Source organism: Lethenteron reissneri, chromosome 15 (genome assembly GCF_015708825.2).
Source record: "Lethenteron reissneri isolate LAM-NWPU_2019-01 chromosome 15, ASM1570882v1, whole genome shotgun sequence".
Lineage (NCBI taxonomy): Eukaryota > Metazoa > Chordata > Hyperoartia > Petromyzontiformes > Petromyzontidae > Lethenteron > Lethenteron reissneri.
The window spans coordinates 13,224,193-13,245,125 of record NC_083793.1 but is presented as its reverse complement, the minus strand read 5'-3'; positions in this window follow the sequence as shown (position 1 = coordinate 13,245,125).

Here is a 20,933-nt window from a genome sequence, read left to right as displayed (position 1 = left end):
GAGCTCCTGCCCCAACGTTGGTGTGGATGGAGGCCTGGGCTCAGGCGTGAGCCTAGACTTGAGAGAGTGTAAACGGGTTTTTTTTTGGACGCCTACCCCGCCGTTTTCTTTCGTTTTCGTTTAGTTGAACGTTGTGTTCAACCACTTCTCTTCCTCACTGTGAGTATTCCATTTCCTTCACGTGGTGCTGGTTTTTATTTGTTTTGTGTGTTTTTCCCCCGTCCCCACGGCACCACGCCCAGGTGTGCCGGTCGAGCAGCCTGGGCCGGGTGTGGTCGCTTCTCTCCCCCCCTCTCTCTCTCTGTGAGCCTCTCTCTCGGCGTCTCTCTCTGTGTGTCTCTCCTTCTGTGTCTCTCTCTCTGTGTGTGTCTCTCGCTCTCTGTGGTCTCTCCTTCAGAGTCCCTCTCGGTGTTTGTCTCTGTGCATCTCTCTCTCCCTCCGTGTCTTTTTCCCCCCCCCCTCCGTGTCTCTCTCTCTGTGTAACCCCCCCCCCCCCCCCCCCCGTGTCTCTCGGTATCTATCTCTGTGTGTCACTCTCTCTGTGTCTCTCTCCCTCTCCGTGTCTCTATCTGTGTGGCCCCCCTCCCCCCCCTGTCCATCTCTCTGTGTCTCCCCCCCCCCCCCTCCGTGGCTCTCTCCCTGCGCCCCCCCCTGTGTCTCTCTGTGTGCTCTCTCTCTCTCTCTGTCTCTCTCCCTGTTTTCACTCACTCATTCGCAGCACTCACTCTTTCTCGTGTGTGGGTTTTTTCTGTTCTTTTTTTGTCTACTTTTTTTAGTGAGTTCCTCTTTAGTTTCACGGGTATTGGGGGTTTTTAGTTGAGTCTTTATTTATTTGTTATTATTTCTGGAGCATTAATTTTATTTATTTATTTATTCAGCCCCCCCCCCCTTCCTATTTATTTGGGGTAGTGCAGCCGCGTTTTGCACGCTAGGGTGCTGTCGCCAATCATCATGGCACAGTACCCCAAGCTTGAAGCCCTCTCGCGAAAGAACGGCGTGATGGTGTTCCCCCCGCCCGAGATCACCGTTGAGGCCGTCGTCGCGGCGGCGGCTGAGGTTGTCGGCATGGCGGGCATCCTCGTAAGCGAACGAGAGAATCGCGGGGTCGTCCTTTATACGGCAGGGGAGGCCATGGTGGCGCGACTGGCAGAGACGGGGCTGGACGTGGGGGGGGAGCTGTTTTTACAGTGCACCCCCCTCTCCTCGCCTGCCGTGAAAGTGCTCCTCTCCGGCGCACCGCCTTTCCTGAAATGTGCGGACCTGCAGCGGGACCTCGTCCGCTTCGGCACCGTGGTGTCCCGTGTCATCATGTTGCCATTTCGGACGAGGGACACGAGGATGGCGCATATCATGTCGCTGCGGCGACAGACATTTATGATATTGAAGGACGGCAACACAGAACTCAACGTGACCCTCAAGTATACCATCGAGGGACACGTTTACACCGTATACGCCTCCACGCCTGTGCAGCGTTGCTTTGGCTGCGGAGGCGTCGGCCACGCCCGGAGGAGCTGCACGGCCAAGGGCAAGGAGAACGTTGCTCCACCCGTGCCGGTGCGCGCCGAGCAGCAGCAGCGGCAACAAGAACAGCAGCAGCAGCAGCAACCACTGCCACAACAGCAACAACAAGAAAAGCAGCAGCAGCAGCAGCAACCACTGCCACAACAGCAACCACAACAACAACGACAACCACAGCGACAGCAGCAACAGCAGCAGCAGGAACACGCTGACCCTGCACCTGATCGCGCAGAGCCAGAGCCTGAAGGCGACAATGACGGCTTCGTGCTAGTGAAGTCGCGAAAGCGGAAAGCCAAGGGCAGCCGAGCAGAGGAGGGGGGCGACGGCACCTATCCAAAGCGGGCGGGCACCGTTGGCGGTACCAGCGGGATGGGAGGCTGCCCAGGGAGGGCGGCAGAGAGCGGCAGCGAGGGCGTGGCGGAGAGCGAGATGAGCGCCGCCGCCGGCGCCGAGCAAAACCACCACCCGCCGGGCACGACCGAGGCAACGGGACGACCACCGGACCCAGCTGAGGACGCGCCGGCACGAGCGGAGGAGCGGCCGCGAGCTACCACCGAGCCTGGGGGGGCAGCAGCACCCAAGGGGACCACCCCGCCCACCCCATCGCGCGACGGGGCGACGATCGCGGACCCCGCGGATGAAGCGCGCTCCGGGCTGGGTGAGACCCTGGCGCCGTGCAGCGTGATAGAAGCGAAGACGGTCACGGCCGGGGGGGACGTGCAGGCCGCTGCGGCGTGCTACGAAGGGAGGGTCGTAGAGACCACAGAAAGGGGGCGCCCCGAGCCTGGCGAGACCATGTTACCCCCCCAGTCGAGGGGGGGAAAGACGGCCGGAGTTCGCGTCGACGCACACGGCAACGACGACGGCGAAAAACGGTTGGGGGCCGATGACGACGACGACGACGACGACGTCATCTCCGTCGACGACGGGGCCAGTGAATGTAGTTATTCGGGGGTGGGAGAGGAGAGGGAATACACACCCGAAGCCATCCAAGGCTTCCTCAAAACATCTTTCGGGAAGCGGGGAATCAACGTCCTGGACAGCTTCCCCGATGCGTTGGGTTTCCTTAAAACGGCGAACAAAATACGCCGGGATCTGCAGGGATATGGCTTCAGCCAGCGGGAAGGCTTCCGGCTGAAGAGGCTAGCACAAAAACTGAAGAAGGAGGGCGACCTCCTTCTGAAGTAACCACCGGATACCCCCCCCCCCTTCCCCGATGTGCAATGGCGTCAGGCGTACGAGTGGCAAGCCTGAACTGTAACAGCGCTCGGAGCGATGACAGATGGAGCCGCATGTGTCGTTTCCTTGTAGACCAAAACGTCGAGGTGGCGCTCCTGCAGGAGACGCACCTCGATGCCGCTCTGCAAGCTCAACGACAACACCTCATGGGTGGCCAGACCTTTTTTAGCCACGGAGAAGCCAACCGGGCGGGAGTCGGGATTGTGTGTGGCCCAAAGCTCACGCCTACCCATGTGACCTTCAGAGAGATCGTGAAGGGGCACCTCATCACGGCGGAGTTTGCGCTCGGCGATGTCAAGCTGCGGTTAGTCAACGCATACGCACCTAGCGCGAGCCACGAGAGAGGACTCTTCTTCTCGGGCGCGCTGCGAGACACTCTGGAGGAAGCCGACGCTGCCGGAATGCTCACAGTCGTCGGGGGCGATTTTAATTGCACCCTCGACCCGGCGCTCGACCGTAATGGCGCCGAGCCCCACCCGGAATCTGCGCAGGTTTTAGCTGACGTAGTACGGAGGCTTAACCTATACGACACGTGGCGCCTGCAACATCCGGCCCAGCGCCAGTATACGTGGTGCCGGTGTAGTGCACAAGGGCGAATCAGCCTCGCGAGGCTGGACCGCCTCTATGTGAACGCGGACGGCGTTAACCTGCTGGACGTGAGCGGGATAGTGCCGTCCGGCTTCTCCGACCACCACCTGGTGACGGTGCGCCTGCGCCTCCCCCTTGTTGGGCATCGTAGGCCCTACTGGCGTTTTAACCTGCAACTTTTAGAGAACGCGGACTTCCAGACGGCTTTCAGGGCCTTCTGGAAGGGGTGGGTAACGCGCAAGCACGCCTTCGACTCGCTCCAGCAATGGTGGGACAATGGGAAGGTGCAGGTAGGGTCGCTTTGCCAGCGGTTCATGAGCCAGCACGCCGTAGCTAGGCGGGAGCAGGAGGAGCGGCTAAGGAATGGACTGCTGGCGCTCGAAGCAGAGCTGGGCTCACCCCAAACTAATACGGATTGCCGCACGCTCTGGGAGCAGCAACGGCTACTCAGGTCTGTGTCAGACAGGGAGGCCTACAAGGCTTTTGCGAACCAGAAAATGCAGCATCTGCTAAAGATGGATGCGCCGACTAAATTGTTTTTCAGGCAACAGAGACAGCCGATCACCAAAAACCTTATCTCCAGCCTGCGAGCACCGAGTGGTGAAATCCATACGAGCGACGAGGGCATCGCTAGGGTCGTGAAGAGTTTTTACCAGGAGCTGTTCACGGCAGAAAGCATCCATGAGGATGCTCTAGGAGAATTGCTAGAGGGAGCACCCAGACTTACCTCCTCCGAGATGGAGCAGCTGGAAGGCCTGGTCACGCTCCAGGAGCTGGAGGCTGCGGTGAGGGGCTTAGCTACTGGGAAGGCGCCTGGGATCGACGGCCTCCCAGCCGAGTTTTTTAAGTTCTTTTGGGGTGAGCTCGGCCCTTCCCTGGTCGAAGTGCTGAACGTGAGCTTAGAAAAAGGCGAGCTGCCACAGAGTTGCAGGAGGGCAGTGGTCACTCTGGTGCCCAAGAAGGGGGACTTGCGCGTCGTGGCAAACTGGCGACCGGTGTCCGTGTTATGCACGGACTATAAGATCATCGCAAAGGCGTTGGTAAACCGTTTGAAGGGCGCGGCAGGGAGGATTATCCGGCCGGAGCAAACGTATTGTGTCCCGGGGCGGTCCATCCACGATAACATCGGGGTGGTCAGGGACGTGATTGACCTGGCAGACGCCCATGGATCGGACACCGGCCTCCTCTTCTTAGACCAGGAGAAGGCCTTTGACCGAGTCAGCCGCGACTACATGTACGCGGTGCTCAGGGCCTTTGGGATCGGCCAGGGGTTCATCGCGTACGTGAGACTCCTCTACGCGAACGTGTCCAGCCTCCTCAAGCTGAATAACCGGCTCCGTGCGCCCCTGATCGTGACTAGAGGGGTCAGGCAGGGATGCCCACTCTCGGGGCTGCTCTACGCGCTCTGCATAGAGCCGTTACTATTAACGATGAACCGGACCCTGACGGGCTTCCGAATCCCGGGGACGGAAGAGGCTGCGGTAAAGGTCTCGGCGTACGCGGACGACGTGTGTGCGGTCGTTAACGACGCGCGGGACGTGGCGGCGGTGCATAGGGCGGTCAGCCTCTACGAGAGAGCCTCCTCCGCGAGGGTGAACTGGCCGAAGTGCGAGGCGCTGTGTCTGGGGCCGCGGGGGACGGTGCGCGGCTTGACACTCCCGGGAGGAGTGAGGTGGCGAACGGAGGGTACCCAGTACCTCGGGGTGTACTTGGGCAACCCGGCCACGGTAAGCCGGAATTGGGAGGATGTGGCGGAGAAGATAGAGGGGAGGTTGAAGGCGTGGGCCCGGTTCACTCCTCGAATGTCATACAGGGGACGGGTCCTCGTCGTTAACAACCTGGCGGCGGCCATGCTGTGGCACAAAGCCAGAGTCCTCCACCCCCCAGACTGGCTGCTGACGAAGGTGCAGAAGACCTTCACCGCTTTCGTCTGGCACGGAAAACACTGGCAGAGGCCGGGGGTCCTCTGCTTGCCAGTGGAGGAGGGAGGCCAGGGCCTGGTGAGCGTCGCCAGCAGGGTGATGGCGTTCCGGATCCTGGACATAAGGCGCCTGCTGTATGAGCCGGAGGAGCAGCCCTGGAAGGCCCTGGCCCGCAGCTCGCTGAGACAAGCGGGGCGGCTCGGGTACGACCGGGAGCTCTTCCTAACGGACACGGGGCTGGTGGACCAGACGCCGCTGCCGAGGTATTATCGCAGCCTGCTGGATGCTTGGCGTAGTCTTGAATGGGAAAGGGTGCCCGCGGACTATGATGCGAGCCTTTTTCTGCAGGAGCCGCTATTCGCTAACGACCTCTTCCAGGGTCTGAAGGAAGAACGCACCCTGGCCGCGCGGTTTGTTGCCGGAGGGGTGAGCAGGGTCAGCGACCTGGTGGACCCTAGCCGGCGAAGGTGGAGACCGGCTATGGAAATCTCTGAAGCGGCCGGGCTGCGCTCCATGCTCGCCGGGACCAAACTGTTGCGGGAAGTCCTGCGGGCGATGAAGAGACTCGGAGTGGGGCTGGGAGAGTCGGGCGACAGGGAGGGACCCTCCTTCCCCCAGCTGACCTTCTCCTGTGCCGTCCCCTCTGAGCGCGAGGACCGGGGAAAATTATTAAAGATGGAGAACAGCAGGGGTGTCTCGCTGGCGGAAGTCGGCAAGAAAACGCTCTACACCGCCTGCGTAAAGGCACTGCACTTCCGGGACTTGGAGGAGCTGCCAGACACAAAGTGGAGGGTATATTTCTCTGAGCTGACGGACGCTACCCCCCAGTGGCGCGATATGTACCGGCCCCCCACTGCCAAAAGATGTGGCGACCTCCAATGGAGAGTAGCGCACTGGACTGTACCGTCGGCGGTGTGGATCAGCCGAGCCGTGCCGGGAGCTCCGGACACATGCGCATTTTGCGGACTGAGGGAGGACCTGGCCCACCAGCTCCTCAAATGCAAAAGGCTCGCCCCGCTGTTCAGTTTCCTGGCGGAGGTGTTCGGGAGACTGGGCACCCCGTTTTGCGAGAGCGGCTTTGTGTACGGAGTGACCGGGACGAGGGGCGACAAGCGGCACGTCGCGAACTTTGTGTGCGCCCAGGCCAAACTGGCGATCTATACGACCCGGAAGCGGAGGCTGGAAGGCGGCAGCGGTGGCTGTGGAGTGCTGGCGATGGTGCAGGCCCTTATAAAGGCGCGGCTCGAGTTGGAGTTCGCCTATTACGGTCATGCCGAGGGGGAGAGTGACTTTATGAAGAAATGGGGGTGCGCCAAGGACGCTCTGTGTACAGTGGGGCAGAATGCACTGATCTACACGTTTTGACCCCCCCCCCCCTCCCGTTTTGTTCACTTTTTCTTGTCCAGTCGTGCGGGACTGACGCCGCTGTTTCGCTTTGTGGTGATTGTCACTGAGACTGAACGCATTTAATTGGTCACTGGTTGCGGAATGGTCGCTTCCGAGCGGCTTACAAGGCACAGCAATATTCCAGCGCATGTTGCGCTGGTGAAATAAACTTATAAAAGTCAAAAGTCTCTGTCTCTCGCTCTCTGTCTCTCGCTCTGTGTCTCTCGCTCTCTCTCTCTCTCTCTCTCTCGCTCGCTCTCGTTGGGTGTGGTTGGGTTTCACCTGAGCTCCTGCCCCAACGTTGGTGTGGATGGAGGCCTGGGCTCAGGCGTGAGCCTAGACTTGAGAGAGTGTAAACGGGTTTTTTTTTGGACGCCTACCCCGCCGTTTTCTTTCGTTTTCGTTTAGTTGAACGTTGTGTTCAACCACTTCTCTTCCTCACTGTGAGTATTCCATTTCCTTCACGTGGTGCTGGTTTTTATTTGTTTTGTGTGTTTTTCCCCCGTCCCCACGGCACCACGCCCAGGTGTGCCGGTCGAGCAGCCTGGGCCGGGTGTGGTCGCTTCTCTCCCCCCCTCTCTCTCTCTGTGAGCCTCTCTCTCGGCGTCTCTCTCTGTGTGTCTCTCCTTCTGTGTCTCTCTCTCTGTGTGTGTCTCTCGCTCTCTGTGGTCTCTCCTTCAGAGTCCCTCTCGGTGTTTGTCTCTGTGCATCTCTCTCTCCCTCCGTGTCTTTTTCCCCCCCCCTCCGTGTCTCTCTCTCTGTGTAACCCCCCCCCCCCCCCCCCCCGTGTCTCTCGGTATCTATCTCTGTGTGTCACTCTCTCTGTGTCTCTCTCCCTCTCCGTGTCTCTATCTGTGTGGCCCCCCCTCCCCCCCTGTCCATCTCTCTGTGTCTCTCCCCCCCCCCCCTCCGTGACTCTCTCCCTGCGCCCCCCCCCTGTGTCTCTCTGTGTGCTCTCTCTCTCTGTCTCTCTCCCTGTTTTCACTCACTCATTCGCAGCACTCACTCTTTCTCGTGTGTGGGTTTTTTTTTCTGTGTTCTTTTTTTTGTCTACTTTTTTTTAGTGAGTTCCTCTTTAGTTTCACGGGTATTGGGGGTTTTTAGTTGAGTCTTTATTTATTTGTTATTATTTCTGGAGCATTAATTTTATTTATTTATTTATTCAGCCCCCCCCCCCCTTCCTATTTATTTGGGGTAGTGCAGCCGCGTTTTGCACGCTAGGGTGCTGTCGCCAATCATCATGGCACAGTACCCCAAGCTTGAAGCCCTCTCGCGAAAGAACGGCGTGATGGTGTTCCCCCCGCCCGAGATCACCGTTGAGGCCGTCGTCGCGGCGGCGGCGGAGGTTGTCGGCATGGCGGGCATCCTCGTAAGCGAACGAGAGAATCGCGGGGTCGTCCTTTATACGGCAGGGGAGGCCATGGTGGCGCGACTGGCAGAGACGGGGCTGGACGTGGGGGGGGAGCTGTTTTTACAGTGCACTCCCCTCTCCTCGCCTGCCGTGAAAGTGCTCCTCTCCGGCGCACCGCCTTTCCTGAAATGTGCGGACCTGCAGCGGGACCTCGTCCGCTTCGGCACCGTGGTGTCCCGTGTCATCATGTTGCCACTTCGGACGAGGGACACGAGGATGGCGCATATCATGTCGCTGCGGCGACAGACATTTATGATATTGAAGGACGGCAACACAGAACTCAACGTGACCCTCAAGTATACCATCGAGGGACACGTTTACACCGTATACGCCTCCACGCCTGTGCAGCGTTGCTTTGGCTGCGGAGGCGTCGGCCACGCCCGGAGGAGCTGCACGGCCAAGGGCAAGGAGAACGTTGCTCCACCCGTGCCGGTGCGCGCCGAGCAGCAGCAGCGGCAACAAGAACAGCAGCAGCAGCAGCAACCACTGCCACAACAGCAACAACAAGAAAAGCAGCAGCAGCAGCAGCAACCACTGCCACAACAGCAACCACAACAACAACGACAACCACAGCGACAGCAGCAACAGCAGCAGCAGGAACACGCTGACCCTGCACCTGATCGCGCAGAGCCAGAGCCTGAAGGCGACAATGACGGCTTCGTGCTAGTGAAGTCGCGAAAGCGGAAAGCCAAGGGCAGCCGAGCAGAGGAGGGGGGCGACGGCACCTATCCAAAGCGGGCGGGCACCGTTGGCGGTACCAGCGGGATGGGAGGCTGCCCAGGGAGGGCGGCAGAGAGCGGCAGCGAGGGCGTGGCGGAGAGCGAGATGAGCGCCGCCGCCGGCGCCGAGCAAAACCACCACCCGCCGGGCACGACCGAGGCAACGGGACGACCACCGGACCCAGCTGAGGACGCGCCGGCACGAGCGGAGGAGCGGCCGCGAGCTACCACCGAGCCTGGGGGGGCAGCAGCACCCAAGGGGACCACCCCGCCCACCCCATCGCGCGACGGGGCGACGATCGCGGACCCCGCGGATGAAGCGCGCTCCGGGCTGGGTGAGACCCTGGCGCCGTGCAGCGTGATAGAAGCGAAGACGGTCACGGCCGGGGGGGACGTGCAGGCCGCTGCGGCGTGCTACGAAGGGAGGGTCGTAGAGACCACAGAAAGGGGGCGCCCCGAGCCTGGCGAGACCATGTTACCCCCCCAGTCGAGGGGGGGAAAGACGGCCGGAGTTCGCGTCGACGCACACGGCAACGACGACGGCGAAAAACGGTTGGGGGCCGATGACGACGACGACGACGACGACGACGTCATCTCCGTCGACGACGGGGCCAGTGAATGTAGTTATTCGGGGGTGGGAGAGGAGAGGGAATACACACCCGAAGCCATCCAAGGCTTCCTCAAAACATCTTTCGGGAAGCGGGGAATCAACGTCCTGGACAGCTTCCCCGATGCGTTGGGTTTCCTTAAAACGGCGAACAAAATACGCCGGGATCTGCAGGGATATGGCTTCAGCCAGCGGGAAGGCTTCCGGCTGAAGAGGCTAGCACAAAAACTGAAGAAGAAGGAGGGCGACCTCCTTCTGAAGTAACCACCGGATACCCCCCCCCCCCTTCCCCGATGTGCAATGGCGTCAGGCGTACGAGTGGCAAGCCTGAACTGTAACAGCGCTCGGAGCGATGACAGATGGAGCCGCATGTGTCGTTTCCTTGTAGACCAAAACGTCGAGGTGGCGCTCCTGCAGGAGACGCACCTCGATGCCGCTCTGCAAGCTCAACGACAACACCTCATGGGTGGCCAGACCTTTTTTAGTCACGGAGAAGCCAACCGGGCGGGAGTCGGGATTGTGTGTGGCCCAAAGCTCACGCCTACCCATGTGACCTTCAGAGAGATCGTGAAGGGGCACCTCATCACGGCGGAGTTTGCGCTCGGCGATGTCAAGCTGCGGTTAGTCAACGCATACGCACCTAGCGCGAGCCACGAGAGAGGACTCTTCTTCTCGGGCGCGCTGCGAGACACTCTGGAGGAAGCCGACGCTGCCGGAATGCTCACGGTCGTCGGGGGCGATTTTAATTGCACCCTCGACCCGGCGCTCGACCGTAATGGCGCCGAGCCCCACCCGGAATCTGCGCAGGTTTTAGCTGACGTAGTACGGAGGCTTAACCTATACGACACGTGGCGCCTGCAACATCCGGCCCAGCGCCAGTATACGTGGTGCCGGTGTAGTGCACAAGGGCGAATCAGCCTCGCGAGGCTGGACCGCCTCTATGTGAACGCGGACGGCGTTAACCTGCTGGACGTGAGCGGGATAGTGCCGTCCGGCTTCTCCGACCACCACCTGGTGACGGTGCGCCTGCGCCTCCCCCTTGTTGGGCATCGTAGGCCCTACTGGCGTTTTAACCTCCAACTTTTAGAGAACGCGGACTTCCAGACGGCTTTCAGGGCCTTCTGGAAGGGGTGGGTAACGCGCAAGCACGCCTTCGACTCGCTCCAGCAATGGTGGGACAATGGGAAGGTGCAGGTAGGGTCGCTTTGCCAGCGGTTCATGAGCCAGCACGCCGTAGCTAGGCGGGAGCAGGAGGAGCGGCTAAGGAATGGACTGCTGGCGCTCGAAGCAGAGCTGGGCTCACCCCAAACTAATACGGATTGCCGCACGCTCTGGGAGCAGCAACGGCTACTCAGGTCTGTGTCAGACAGGGAGGCCTACAAGGCTTTTGCGAACCAGAAAATGCAGCATCTGCTAAAGATGGATGCGCCGACTAAATTGTTTTTCAGGCAACAGAGACAGCCGATCACCAAAAACCTTATCTCCAGCCTGCGAGCACCGAGTGGTGAAATCCATACGAGCGACGAGGGCATCGCTAGGGTCGTGAAGAGTTTTTACCAGGAGCTGTTCACGGCAGAAAGCATCCATGAGGATGCTCTAGGAGAATTGCTAGAGGGAGCACCCAGACTTACCTCCTCCGAGATGGAGCAGCTGGAAGGCCTGGTCACGCTCCAGGAGCTGGAGGCTGCGGTGAGGGGCTTAGCTACTGGGAAGGCGCCTGGGATCGACGGCCTCCCAGCCGAGTTTTTTAAGTTCTTTTGGGGTGAGCTCGGCCCTTCCCTGGTCGAAGTGCTGAACGTGAGCTTAGAAAAAGGCGAGCTGCCACAGAGTTGCAGGAGGGCAGTGGTCACTCTGGTGCCCAAGAAGGGGGACTTGCGCGTCGTGGCAAACTGGCGACCGGTGTCCGTGTTATGCACGGACTATAAGATCATCGCAAAGGCGTTGGTAAACCGTTTGAAGGGCGCGGCAGGGAGGATTATCCGGCCGGAGCAAACGTATTGTGTCCCGGGGCGGTCCATCCACGATAACATCGGGGTGGTCAGGGACGTGATTGACCTGGCAGACGCCCATGGATCGGACACCGGCCTCCTCTTCTTAGACCAGGAGAAGGCCTTTGACCGAGTCAGCCGCGACTACATGTACGCGGTGCTCAGGGCCTTTGGGATCGGCCAGGGGTTCATCGCGTACGTGAGACTCCTCTACGCGAACGTGTCCAGCCTCCTTAAGCTGAATAACCGGCTCCGTGCGCCCCTGATCGTGACTAGAGGGGTCAGGCAGGGATGCCCACTCTCGGGGCTGCTCTACGCGCTCTGCATAGAGCCGTTACTATTAACGATGAACCGGACCCTGACGGGCTTCCGAATCCCGGGGACGGAAGAGGCTGCGGTAAAGGTCTCGGCGTACGCGGACGACGTGTGTGCGGTCGTTAACGACGCGCGGGACGTGGCGGCGGTGCATAGGGCGGTCAGCCTCTACGAGAGAGCCTCCTCCGCGAGGGTGAACTGGCCGAAGTGCGAGGCGCTGTGTCTGGGGCCGCGGGGGACGGTGCGCGGCTTGACACTCCCGGGAGGAGTGAGGTGGCGAACGGAGGGTACCCAGTACCTCGGGGTGTACTTGGGCAACCCGGCCACGGTAAGCCGGAATTGGGAGGATGTGGCGGAGAAGATAGAGGGGAGGTTGAAGGCGTGGGCCCGGTTCACTCCTCGAATGTCATACAGGGGACGGGTCCTCGTCGTTAACAACCTGGCGGCGGCCATGCTGTGGCACAAAGCCAGAGTCCTCCACCCCCCAGACTGGCTGCTGACGAAGGTGCAGAAGACCTTCACCGCTTTCGTCTGGCACGGAAAACACTGGCAGAGGCCGGGGGTCCTCTGCTTGCCAGTGGAGGAGGGAGGCCAGGGCCTGGTGAGCGTCGCCAGCAGGGTGATGGCGTTCCGGATCCTGGACATAAGGCGCCTGCTGTATGAGCCGGAGGAGCAGCCCTGGAAGGCCCTGGCCCGCAGCTCGCTGAGACAAGCGGGGCGGCTCGGGTACGACCGGGAGCTCTTCCTAACGGACACGGGGCTGGTGGACCAGACGCCGCTGCCGAGGTATTATCGCAGCCTGCTGGATGCTTGGCGTAGTCTTGAATGGGAAAGGGTGCCCGCGGACTATGATGCGAGCCTTTTTCTGCAGGAGCCGCTATTCGCTAACGACCTCTTCCAGGGTCTGAAGGAAGAACGCACCCTGGCCGCGCGGTTTGTTGCCGGAGGGGTGAGCAGGGTCAGCGACCTGGTGGACCCTAGCCGGCGAAGGTGGAGACCGGCTATGGAAATCTCTGAAGCGGCCGGGCTGCGCTCCATGCTCGCCGGGACCAAACTGTTGCGGGAAGTCCTGCGGGCGATGAAGAGACTCGGAGTGGGGCTGGGAGAGTCGGGCGACAGGGAGGGACCCTCCTTCCCCCAGCTGACCTTCTCCTGTGCCGTCCCCTCTGAGCGCGAGGACCGGGGAAAATTATTAAAGATGGAGAACAGCAGGAGTGTCTCGCTGGCGGAAGTCGGCAAGAAAACGCTCTACACCGCCTGCGTAAAGGCACTGCACTACCGGGACTTGGAGGAGCTGCCAGACACAAAGTGGAGGGGATATTTCTCTGAGCTGACGGACGCTACCCCCCAGTGGCGCGATATGTACCGGCCCCCCACTGCCAAAAGATGTGGCGACCTCCAATGGAGAGTAGCGCACTGGACTGTACCGTCGGCGGTGTGGATCAGCCGAGCCGTGCCGGGAGCTCCGGACACATGCGCATTTTGCGGACTGAGGGAGGACCTGGCCCACCAGCTCCTCAAATGCAAAAGGCTCGCCCCGCTGTTCAGTTTCCTGGCGGAGGTGTTCGGGAGACTGGGCACCCCGTTTTGCGAGAGCGGCTTTGTGTACGGAGTGACCGGGACGAGGGGCGACAAGCGGCACGTCGCGAACTTTGTGTGCGCCCAGGCCAAACTGGCGATCTATACGACCCGGAAGCGGAGGCTGGAAGGCGGCAGCGGTGGCTGTGGAGTGCTGGCGATGGTGCAGGCCCTCATAAAGGCGCGGCTCGAGTTGGAGTTCGCCTATTACGGTCATGCCGAGGGGGAGAGTGACTTTATGAAGAAATGGGGGTGCGCCAAGGACGCTCTGTGTACAGTGGGGCAGAATGCACTGATCTACACGTTTTGACCCCCCCCCCCCCCTCCCGTTTTGTTCACTTTTTCTTGTCCAGTCGTGCGGGACTGACGCCGCTGTTTCGCTTTGTGGTGATTGTCACTGAGACTGAACGCATTTAATTGGTCACTGGTTGCGGAATGGTCGCTTCCGAGCGGCTTACAAGGCACAGCAATATTCCAGCGCATGTTGCGCTGGTGAAATAAACTTATAAAAGTCAAAAAAAAGTCTCTCGCTCTCTCGCTCTCTCGCTCTCTCGCTCTCTCTCACGCTCTCTCTCTCTCTCGCTCTCTCGCTCTCTCTCACGCTCTCTCACTCTCTCGCTCTCTCGCTCTCTCTCACGCTCTCTCACTCTCTCGCTCTCTCGCTCTCTCTCACGCTCTCACGCTCTCTCACTCTCTCTCACGCTCTCACGCTCTCTCGCTCTCTCTCTCACTCACTCTCGTTGGGTGTGGTTGGGTTTCACCTGAGCTCCTGCCCCAACGTTGGTGTGGATGGAGGCCTGGGCTCAGGCGTGAGCCTAGACTTGAGAGAGTGTAAACGGGTTTTTTTTGGACGCCTACCCCGCCGTTTTCTTTCGTTTTCGTTTTCGTTTAGTTGAACGTTGTGTTCAACCACTTCTCTTCCTCACTGTGAGTATTCCATTTCCTTCACGTGGTGCTGGTTTTTATTTGTTTTGTGTGTTTTTCCCCCGTCCCCACGGCACCACGCCCAGGTGTGCCGGTCGAGCAGCCTGGGCCGGGTGTGGTCGCTTCTCTCCCCCCCTCTCTCTCTCTGTGAGCCTCTCTCTCGGCGTCTCTCTCTGTGTGTCTCTCCTTCTGTGTCTCTCTCTCTGTGTGTGTCTCTCGCTCTCTGTGGTCTCTCCTTCAGAGTCCCTCTCGGTGTTTGTCTCTGTGCATCTCTCTCTCCCTCCGTGTCTTTTCCCCCCCCCCTCCGTGTCTCTCTCTCTGTGTACCCCCCCCCCCCCCCCCCGTGTCTCTCGGTATCTATCTCTGTGTGTCACTCTCTCTGTGTCTCTCTCCCTCTCCGTGTCTCTATCTGTGTGGCCCCCCTCCCCCCCCTGTCCATCTCTCTGTGTCTCTCCCCCCCCCCCCCCTCCGTGACTCTCTCCCTGCGCCCCCCCCCTGTGTCTCTCTGTGTGCTCTCTCTCTCTGTCTCTCTCCCTGTTTTCACTCACTCATTCGCAGCACTCACTCTTTCTCGTGTGTGGGTTTTTTTTCTGTGTTCTTTTTTTGTCTACTTTTTTTTAGTGAGTTCCTCTTTAGTTTCACGGGTATTGGGGGTTTTTAGTTGAGTCTTTATTTATTTGTTATTATTTCTGGAGCATTAATTTTATTTATTTATTTATTCAGCCCCCCCCCCCCTTCCTATTTATTTGGGGTAGTGCAGCCGCGTTTTGCACGCTAGGGTGCTGTCGCCAATCATCATGGCACAGTACCCCAAGCTTGAAGCCCTCTCGCGAAAGAACGGCGTGATGGTGTTCCCCCCGCCCGAGATCACCGTTGAGGCCGTCGTCGCGGCGGCGGCGGAGGTTGTCGGCATGGCGGGCATCCTCGTAAGCGAACGAGAGAATCGCGGGGTCGTCCTTTATACGGCAGGGGAGGCCATGGTGGCGCGACTGGCAGAGACGGGGCTGGACGTGGGGGGGGAGCTGTTTTTACAGTGCACTCCCCTCTCCTCGCCTGCCGTGAAAGTGCTCCTCTCCGGCGCACCGCCTTTCCTGAAATGTGCGGACCTGCAGCGGGACCTCGTCCGCTTCGGCACCGTGGTGTCCCGTGTCATCATGTTGCCACTTCGGACGAGGGACACGAGGATGGCGCATATCATGTCGCTGCGGCGACAGACATTTATGATATTGAAGGACGGCAACACAGAACTCAACGTGACCCTCAAGTATACCATCGAGGGACACGTTTACACCGTATACGCCTCCACGCCTGTGCAGCGTTGCTTTGGCTGCGGAGGCGTCGGCCACGCCCGGAGGAGCTGCACGGCCAAGGGCAAGGAGAACGTTGCTCCACCCGTGCCGGTGCGCGCCGAGCAGCAGCAGCGGCAACAAGAACAGCAGCAGCAGCAGCAACCACTGCCACAACAGCAACAACAAGAAAAGCAGCAGCAGCAGCAGCAACCACTGCCACAACAGCAACCACAACAACAACGACAACCACAGCGACAGCAGCAACAGCAGCAGCAGGAACACGCTGACCCTGCACCTGATCGCGCAGAGCCAGAGCCTGAAGGCGACAATGACGGCTTCGTGCTAGTGAAGTCGCGAAAGCGGAAAGCCAAGGGCAGCCGAGCAGAGGAGGGGGGCGACGGCACCTATCCAAAGCGGGCGGGCACCGTTGGCGGTACCAGCGGGATGGGAGGCTGCCCAGGGAGGGCGGCAGAGAGCGGCAGCGAGGGCGTGGCGGAGAGCGAGATGAGCGCCGCCGCCGGCGCCGAGCAAAACCACCACCCGCCGGGCACGACCGAGGCAACGGGACGACCACCGGACCCAGCTGAGGACGCGCCGGCACGAGCGGAGGAGCGGCCGCGAGCTACCACCGAGCCTGGGGGGGCAGCAGCACCCAAGGGGACCACCCCGCCCACCCCATCGCGCGACGGGGCGACGATCGCGGACCCCGCGGATGAAGCGCGCTCCGGGCTGGGTGAGACCCTGGCGCCGTGCAGCGTGATAGAAGCGAAGACGGTCACGGCCGGGGGGGACGTGCAGGCCGCTGCGGCGTGCTACGAAGGGAGGGTCGTAGAGACCACAGAAAGGGGGCGCCCCGAGCCTGGCGAGACCATGTTACCCCCCCAGTCGAGGGGGGGAAAGACGGCCGGAGTTCGCGTCGACGCACACGGCAACGACGACGGCGAAAAACGGTTGGGGGCCGATGACGACGACGACGACGACGACGTCATCTCCGTCGACGACGGGGCCAGTGAATGTAGTTATTCGGGGGTGGGAGAGGAGAGGGAATACACACCCGAAGCCATCCAAGGCTTCCTCAAAACATCTTTCGGGAAGCGGGGAATCAACGTCCTGGACAGCTTCCCCGATGCGTTGGGTTTCCTTAAAACGGCGAACAAAATACGCCGGGATCTGCAGGGATATGGCTTCAGCCAGCGGGAAGGCTTCCGGCTGAAGAGGCTAGCACAAAAACTGAAGAAGAAGGAGGGCGACCTCCTTCTGAAGTAACCACCGGATACCCCCCCCCCCTTCCCCGATGTGCAATGGCGTCAGGCGTACGAGTGGCAAGCCTGAACTGTAACAGCGCTCGGAGCGATGACAGATGGAGCCGCATGTGTCGTTTCCTTGTAGACCAAAACGTCGAGGTGGCGCTCCTGCAGGAGACGCACCTCGATGCCGCTCTGCAAGCTCAACGACAACACCTCATGGGTGGCCAGACCTTTTTTAGTCACGGAGAAGCCAACCGGGCGGGAGTCGGGATTGTGTGTGGCCCAAAGCTCACGCCTACCCATGTGACCTTCAGAGAGATCGTGAAGGGGCACCTCATCACGGCGGAGTTTGCGCTCGGCGATGTCAAGCTGCGGTTAGTCAACGCATACGCACCTAGCGCGAGCCACGAGAGAGGACTCTTCTTCTCGGGCGCGCTGCGAGACACTCTGGAGGAAGCCGACGCTGCCGGAATGCTCACGGTCGTCGGGGGCGATTTTAATTGCACCCTCGACCCGGCGCTCGACCGTAATGGCGCCGAGCCCCACCCGGAATCTGCGCAGGTTTTAGCTGACGTAGTACGGAGGCTTAACCTATACGACACGTGGCGCCTGCAACATCCGGCCCAGCGCCAGTATACGTGGTGCCGGTGTAGTGCACAAGGGCGAATCAGCCTCGCGAGGCTGGACCGCCTCTATGTGAACGCGGACGGCGTTAACCTGCTGGACGTGAGCGGGATAGTGCCGTCCGGCTTCTCCGACCACCACCTGGTGACGGTGCGCCTGCGCCTCCCCCTTGTTGGGCATCGTAGGCCCTACTGGCGTTTTAACCTCCAACTTTTAGAGAACGCGGACTTCCAGACGGCTTTCAGGGCCTTCTGGAAGGGGTGGGTGACGCGCAAGCACGCCTTCGACTCGCTCCAGCAATGGTGGGACAATGGGAAGGTGCAGGTAGGGTCGCTTTGCCAGCGGTTCATGAGCCAGCACGCCGTAGCTAGGCGGGAGCAGGAGGAGCGGCTAAGGAATGGACTGCTGGCGCTCGAAGCAGAGCTGGGCTCACCCCAAACTAATACGGATTGCCGCACGCTCTGGGAGCAGCAACGGCTACTCAGGTCTGTGTCAGACAGGGAGGCCTACAAGGCTTTTGCGAACCAGAAAATGCAGCATCTGCTAAAGATGGATGCGCCGACTAAATTGTTTTTCAGGCAACAGAGACAGCCGATCACCAAAAACCTTATCTCCAGCCTGCGAGCACCGAGTGGTGAAATCCATACGAGCGACGAGGGCATCGCTAGGGTCGTGAAGAGTTTTTACCAGGAGCTGTTCACGGCAGAAAGCATCCATGAGGATGCTCTAGGAGAATTGCTAGAGGGAGCACCCAGACTTACCTCCTCCGAGATGGAGCAGCTGGAAGGCCTGGTCACGCTCCAGGAGCTGGAGGCTGCGGTGAGGGGCTTAGCTACTGGGAAGGCGCCTGGGATCGACGGCCTCCCAGCCGAGTTTTTTAAGTTCTTTTGGGGTGAGCTCGGCCCTTCCCTGGTCGAAGTGCTGAACGTGAGCTTAGAAAAAGGCGAGCTGCCACAGAGTTGCAGGAGGGCAGTGGTCACTCTGGTGCCCAAGAAGGGGGACTTGCGCGTCGTGGCAAACTGGCGACCGGTGTCCGTGTTATGCACGGACTATAAGATCATCGCAAAGGCGTTGGTAAACCGTTTGAAGGGCGCGGCAGGGAGGATTATCCGGCCGGAGCAAACGTATTGTGTCCCGGGGCGGTCCATCCACGATAACATCGGGGTGGTCAGGGACGTGATTGACCTGGCAGACGCCCATGGATCGGACACCGGCCTCCTCTTCCTAGACCAGGAGAAGGCCTTTGACCGAGTCAGCCGCGACTACATGTACGCGGTGCTCAGGGCCTTTGGGATCGGCCAGGGGTTCATCGCGTACGTGAGACTCCTCTACGCGAACGTGTCCAGCCTCCTTAAGCTGAATAACCGGCTCCGTGCGCCCCTGATCGTGACTAGAGGGGTCAGGCAGGGATGCCCACTCTCGGGGCTGCTCTACGCGCTCTGCATAGAGCCGTTACTATTAACGATGAACCGGACCCTGACGGGCTTCCGAATCCCGGGGACGGAAGAGGCTGCGGTAAAGGTCTCGGCGTACGCGGACGACGTGTGTGCGGTCGTTAACGACGCGCGGGACGTGGCGGCGGTGCATAGGGCGGTCAGCCTCTACGAGAGAGCCTCCTCCGCGAGGGTGAACTGGCCGAAGTGCGAGGCGCTGTGTCTGGGGCCGCGGGGGACGGTGCGCGGCTTGACACTCCCGGGAGGAGTGAGGTGGCGAACGGAGGGTACCCAGTACCTCGGGGTGTACTTGGGCAACCCGGCCACGGTAAGCCGGAATTGGGAGGATGTGGCGGAGAAGATAGAGGGGAGGTTGAAGGCGTGGGCCCGGTTCACTCCTCGAATGTCATACAGGGGACGGGTCCTCGTCGTTAACAACCTGGCGGCGGCCATGCTGTGGCACAAAGCCAGAGTCCTCCACCCCCCAGACTGGCTGCTGACGAAGGTGCAGAAGACCTTCACCGCTTTCGTCTGGCACGGAAAACACTGGCAGAGGCCGGGGGTCCTCTGCTTGCCAGTGGAGGAGGGAGGCCAGGGCCTGGTGAGCGTCGCCAGCAGGGTGATGGCGTTCCGGATCCTGGACATAAGGCGCCTGCTGTATGAGCCGGAGGAGCAGCCCTGGAAGGCCCTGGCCCGCAGCTCGCTGAGACAAGCGGGGCGGCTCGGGTACGACCGGGAGCTCTTCCTAACGGACACGGGGCTGGTGGACCAGACGCCGCTGCCGAGGTATTATCGCAGCCTGCTGGATGCTTGGCGTAGTCTTGAATGGGAAAGGGTGCCCGCGGACTATGATGCGAGCCTTTTTCTGCAGGAGCCGCTATTCGCTAACGACCTCTTCCAGGGTCTGAAGGAAGAACGCACCCTGGCCGCGCGGTTTGTTGCCGGAGGGGTGAGCAGGGTCAGCGACCTGGTGGACCCTAGCCGGCGAAGGTGGAGACCGGCTATGGAAATCTCTGAAGCGGCCGGGCTGCGCTCCATGCTCGCCGGGACCAAACTGTTGCGGGAAGTCCTGCGGGCGATGAAGAGACTCGGAGTGGGGCTGGGAGAGTCGGGCGACAGGGAGGGACCCTCCTTCCCCCAGCTGACCTTCTCCTGTGCCGTCCCCTCTGAGCGCGAGGACCGGGGAAAATTATTAAAGATGGAGAACAGCAGGGGTGTCTCGCTGGCGGAAGTCGGCAAGAAAACGCTCTACACCGCCTGCGTAAAGGCACTGCACTTCCGGGACTTGGAGGAGCTGCCAGACACAAAGTGGAGGGTATATTTCTCTGAGCTGACGGACGCTACCCCCCAGTGGCGCGATATGTACCGGCCCCCCACTGCCAAAAGATGTGGCGACCTCCAATGGAGAGTAGCGCACTGGACTGTACCGTCGGCGGTGTGGATCAGCCGAGCCGTGCCGGGAGCTCCGGACACATGCGCATTTTGCGGACTGAGGGAGGACCTGGCCCACCAGCTCCTCAAATGCAAAAGGCTCGCCCCGCTGTTCAGTTTCCTGGCGGAGGTGTTCGGGAGACTGGGCACCCCGTTTTGCGAGAGCGGCTTTGTGTACGGAGTGACCGGGACGAGGGGCGACAAGCGGCACGTCGCGAACTTTGTGTGCGCCCAGGCCAAACTGGCGATCTATACGACCCGGAAGCGGAGGCTGGAAGGCGGCAGCGGTGGCTGTGGAGTGCTGGCGATGGTGCAGGCCCTTATAAAGGCGCGGCTCGAGTTGGAGTTCGCCTATTACGGTCATGCCGAGGGGGAGAGTGACTTTATGAAGAAATGGGGGTGCGCCAAGGACGCTCTGTGTACAGTGGGGCAGAATGCACTGATCTACACGTTTTGACCCCCCCCCCCCCTCCCGTTTTGTTCACTTTTTCTTGTCCAGTCGTGCGGGACTGACGCCGCTGTTTCGCTTTGTGGTGATTGTCACTGAGACTGAACGCATTTAATTGGTCACTGGTTGCGGAATGGTCGCTTCCGAGCGGCTTACAAGGCACAGCAATATTCCAGCGCATGTTGCGCTGGTGAAATAAACTTATAAAAGTCAAAAGTCTCACTCACTCTCGTTGGGTGTGGTTGGGTTTCACCTGAGCTCCTGCC